Source organism: Pistacia vera, unplaced genomic scaffold (genome assembly GCF_008641045.1).
Source record: "Pistacia vera cultivar Batoury unplaced genomic scaffold, PisVer_v2 Contig566, whole genome shotgun sequence".
Taxonomy (NCBI): domain Eukaryota; kingdom Viridiplantae; phylum Streptophyta; class Magnoliopsida; order Sapindales; family Anacardiaceae; genus Pistacia; species Pistacia vera.
Window position 1 is genome coordinate 278,613 of NW_022196408.1, and position 5,294 is coordinate 283,906.

General features: G+C 38.9%; 1 long non-coding RNA gene across 1 annotated transcript; it reads left to right on the forward strand.

The window, feature by feature from the left end:
- The first annotated feature begins 236 nt into the window (after window positions 1-236).
- LOC116108597 lies at window positions 237-3,200 on the forward strand. Its single transcript, XR_004124654.1, has 4 exons — window positions 237-594; window positions 823-949; window positions 1,835-1,936; window positions 2,770-3,200. It is a non-coding gene; the product is annotated as an uncharacterized LOC116108597 (long non-coding RNA).
- Window positions 3,201-5,294: the final 2,094 nt, after the last annotated feature.

Genomic DNA, 5,294 nt, shown 5'->3' on the forward strand with positions numbered 1-5,294 from the left:
TAAGCATAACTTGTCATTCATTCCAACCAATGTATTATTATTTATCACTACTATTCTAGCCTCTAGGGATAATGGCCACTACAGAAGAAAATAAATTGTAGTAACATATAAAACGGATATAAGTTAAAGAGTAATGACAAACTCAACTTCAAATCAATTAAAAACATTTCTCCATATTTTAAACCACTGATAACACTCCCTTGTAACATCCCCTTACAACATTACATGGTAGCAGATCATCTGCCACGTCACTTCTCTCCAAAAATTTAAAAAAAAAAAAAAAAAAAAAATTCCTTACGATAACAAATTTCAAATTTCATTTTCCCTCGAATTCGAACTGTAAAGTTTTTTCCAGATTTCCTTTCAATTTTTAGAACCCTAGCCACCACATTCCCCAATCGCAGGCGAAACGCAGCCGCAACCACAGCCGCACCAGGTCGACCTCTACACCAGCTCCGTTGGGGATTCATCTGTCAGGTCTACAGAATTTCGACTGCCTTGATCGTGTTGACCACTCTGGTTTCCTCCATCACCTTTTCTACTCTTCCATCAACGACCTCCTGAGGGCCAATTCCGGCCTTCTCCCTTTCATCCGTATGTTCATATCCCTTATGTCTCTCTCTGTCTCTTTTATTTTTTTTAATTCTGATAGGATTTTGCTAATTATGATTCATAAACATATATGGAGGGAATTTAACTCTATCCATTTCTTTATTTATTCATTTCATTACAGTTGTTTATCTCTGACTGTATCTTTGCTCTTTTTTCTTTGAATTTCGGATCCTGCTGCCAGCGCTGATCTTGCTGTGGTTTTTAATGCAGGAGGGAGTAACTCACAGCTTGCTTATTGGTAATGAAATCGAACGCTAAGTCATGAAATTTCACTATTGAATTCGAAAAACGAAATTTCTAGACTAATTTCCAGTTCCTTGCTTGAATTGTATGCAGGGTAAGCTCTGCTTCCTCTTTAATTCTTTTAATTATTTTCTTCATTTCCTGTTAGAGAAATTCTTCAGTGGCAACATCATTGATTGATGGAGAATCAAAGCCAAAGCATGTGCTTCTCTTTGAAATAAAGGTTTTTACTGGGAAAAACGACCTTAACTTGTCTTTTTAACAGGTGGTATCATTGTTTCATTTGTTTTCACTGTGTTGAAATTCATACGTTGCGGTATAGGTTCGTTTGTTTGTTATTTAAGGGTTTTGATTTTATTTTATTCCTTATTTTAGTAACTGTTAGGTATCTGAAGTAATGTTAGCAATTGTGGGTATTTGGGTTACTGGGATTATCATCGCTAGCTAGGTATGTCTTCAAACGCTTTTTATTTATTCATTTTTTTTTTTGTTGTTATTGAGTTATTGGTGTGTTTTGATTGCTGGGTTTTTGTTTAATTAAGTAATTTGGGTTCTTTGTTTCAGGGCTTGGTGAAAATTGGGATTTTTTGTAGAGGTTTCTGGTGATTGGTGAAATAATATTAGACCTATAATGAACTCAAATTAGCTTAATGTAGTTGTTTTTTGTTTTCGAACTGGATGAATATCTAATTCAAGGTAGAAACCAATTGTTTTGTTGTATCAATTGGGTGATTTTACTTCAATTTAATAATAATAATCTTAGCTTTGTTGATTTGGGTTGTAAGTATAATATGATACGTCTTTAAAAATTTTGTACACCAGATGAAAGCAAGTATATTCTATGTTACAATTAGTTTGGTTTTTAGATAGATGCAACTCTGCAACCAGTTGATTATTTTAGGTTTTGTGTCAATAAAGTGATCTCATTTGTTGACTATTCTGCTTCTAATTGTTTTTATTGTTTCTTATGTGGGTTTAGGGTGAACCAAGTTTCCATTTGTTTGGATCTATAATGTGCATTGGCAACAGCTGCCAGGGCACTTAAATCAGTGCTACAAGGGATTTTACTTTCTTCTGAAGGGTAAGGAATCTGTGTTATTTTGTTTCCAGTTGACTGCATGAGTTTTTGGTTCCATGTTTCAAGTAATCAGGACATCAGAAAAGGGTATTGAAAAGCCCCTAATTTTGTTTTTAGGGAGAAGCTATATTGTTTTGTAGTTGGAATAGGACATTCAGATAAATTGATGTATGTTCAAAGCGTAGCAAAAAAGGATGACATGGAAATAGATCATTTCAGATTGTTTGGCTGTCTGCAATGAAAATCGAACAAAAGCAACATGGAGGAGATTTTTTACAAAAATTGTAGGGTTTAAGGATAACAGACAACCAAAAGTTTTGTGAAGATTAAAAGGTTAAACTGTAAGAAACAGGTTTCACATTTGAGGTCATACTGTTGTACGGGGCTAATATTAACCTCCCTTGTGGACCATTTTATGGCTTTGCCGAAGTTCTATGGTTGCCATCCAATAGTCCAAAAAGGTTGCCCTCCGTTACCATAAAATTTCCCTTACATTCCACCTTCAAGTTTTACCAGCTTTGGTTATCTTCTGTTGTAATTTTTCATTTGTTGTAAAACTTGAAGGTCAAACAGTCTTCATTGATTTGCTTAGAAGAGTTATACATTCTTGTAGTTACTCTTTTAAGAGTGGTGTCTCAAACCCTCTAACGTATTTTTCATTTTTGTCATCATGTTTATTATTCTTTTACTCCAGCTCTTTGTTGCTTATCATTGCAGATTTAATTGTCTTGATACATTAAGCGTTAATTCTTTCTTGCTCATTTCTTCTCACATTTTTCTCGAAGTATTCCGTATATATATACGCGTTGATATTGAAAAGCTTTTGGCTCATCCAGGTACTAGGATATGCAAAGAGGGCAAGGGCTGTGGTGGTGTCAATTTTGATATTTAGAAATCCCCTCTCCGTGACCGGAGTGTTTGGTTACACATTGACAGTATTTGGAGTGATCCTTTATAGTGAAGCAAAGAAATGAAGGAAAACAATATATGCAATCTGTTATAAATTTGTTCCTATAGTGCCAGGAGAGAGGCACCCTTCCTGGAAGGCAAAGTTTTGGGTGCGTGGTAGCAGCTGGTGGTGGTGTTGGATTTTGCCCTTAAATTCTATTTTTTTTTCCCTGGAAGCCTGAGACTTGGTTTCCATTTTGTATCAGCAACAAGCGCTGGATTCAACAAAAGTAGAAAATTCCAATAAAAAAGTGACCGATTTATCTCTATTATGCCCGGCTTGGGTTGTAGAGAAATATTGTTTAACCTTCTTTATTCTTTTAGGAAAGATTTGCAAAATTGGGTCTCTACACAATTAAGTCTGCTATTAACATTTGTCATATTAATTAATTAATGAAAGTTACTCATAATTTCACCATTGAGTAATGCTACAGTTACCGACTGGTGTGTACCGATTTTGTGCACCGAATGACGTGGCACAATCTTGACTGTTTATTTATTATCAGTTAATATTAATCAACGGCCAGGATTTTGCCACGTCATTCGGTGCACAAAATCGGTACACACTAGTCGGTAAGTCTATCATTTTCACCATTATGTGTTTCATTTCATCGATGCTTCAAAAAATTTATTCTTTGTTTTGCAATTTGTCAGTTATGGAAGATCATTTTGTTTTAGTTACTTTAAAATTTTAGATGAATGAAAATCTGACAAATCATAATTTAGGATACAACTTGGCAAAACAATTCCAAGCAAACTATACAATCTTATTTAAATTTAACTTTAGCAACCAATCATGCATCAAAGAAAGAACATACTGAATTAAACAAACCCACCAAATTTTGTTATATTTTCAATGGGTTTTGAGTGTTGAAACCAAGCAGCTACCCCTGATCACTGTTAGGGCAAAAAAATGTCCTTGGCCCAAATAGGGAAACATCTCTAACAGAGATGAAAGCCTAGGCCCAATCTGGATGGGGCCCAAGTCAGAATTTCGCAGATGAGGCCCATTCGGTATGAAGTGCAGTCGGATTTTACCATCTGGACCTAGGCCTCCTGATCCTAGAACACCTTCTGGGCTTACGGTCAATTCAGAGCCCACATTCGCCTACGGATTATACTCCTACTAGAACTCTGATAAGGAAGTCAACTACTATCCCAATTCCTCCAAGGTCCGTATCCGAGTCACACTCGAACTCCCTTTCTTGTCGAGATAAAGGAGCCAAAGGTTATACCCTTTGGGAGAACTACCACTACGAGGACTCTCAGTCCCACCAGATGGAAGGTCATACAGTCACTATTTAAATAGAGGCCAACCCTCTCACAAGGGAGAGAAAACATTACACCTTCAGACCCTAGAGTTCCCACTTGAGAACTTCGTATTACAGCCGTAGTCACAGTCCCTGACTAGACTTCTTGTAACTCTTCCTTTTCCTAACCCTCACTAAACTAGCCTCATTCAGCCTTACTGATTTGAGCGTCGAAGTGCCTACGACAAACACCACCCTAGTGTTTTCTGTCTGTTTCACGCTTGTTTCTCATGTGTGTAGGTGCAGCAGATCGCTAGTGGCCTCAACTTCACGGGATCAGTCCCTCTTTCCGTAACAGTAGATTTTTGCATCTATAGTTTGACGCCCACCGTGGGGCCTCTGGCAATCATTCGTCTTAACAAAACCTGCTACGTGAAGAAACTCTCCATGGCTGACAATTCTGATAACACTAATCCTGGCCTCGAGGCCAAACTGGAGGCTCTGATCACCTTCATGCAACAGCACTCAGACAAGGTGGCAGCATTGGAAGCTGAGAACACTGCCGTCTTAACCAAAGACGCCTCCATCAGGGCTGAGAACCGATCTCTAAAAGAGAAGGTAAGTCAGTTTTGTGATCTTGAGCTTCTGCCTTGTTAGGTACCACCCAATCGGTTTTGCACCTCGGTTCCGTCTATGCAACCTCTCTAGACTCTAGAGCACGGACCTGCAATCTCGGATACGAGGTCGTGCCAGCTATGTTCGTCATTAGTTGATGATTCAGCCCTGACTGATAGGGAACGGGGGCCATCGATAGAGCCACTCTCGGTCGATCCGCTTCAGGCACGAGATCAAGGAGTCCAAGCGACAGAGAGCCCACCACAACAAGCACCACCCATCCTCGCCATCCCATCCCATCCCATCTTCAGTCAGTCATCCCTACCCAAACACCATTTGGCTCGGCTCATCCTCACAGGTTGAGCGGTCCCCCACTCCTTCAAACTACCTCGCCCGAGTCCATTCATCCCAATAGGCTAAACAAATCCCAAATAACACCCCTTACAATCCATGTGGGGCGAAACACCCAATCGATCATGAGGGGAGTCATCCAACCGGAGGGAATGAATGGGGATTAAAGCTACCCAGCGACGAATAACGGAGTGATC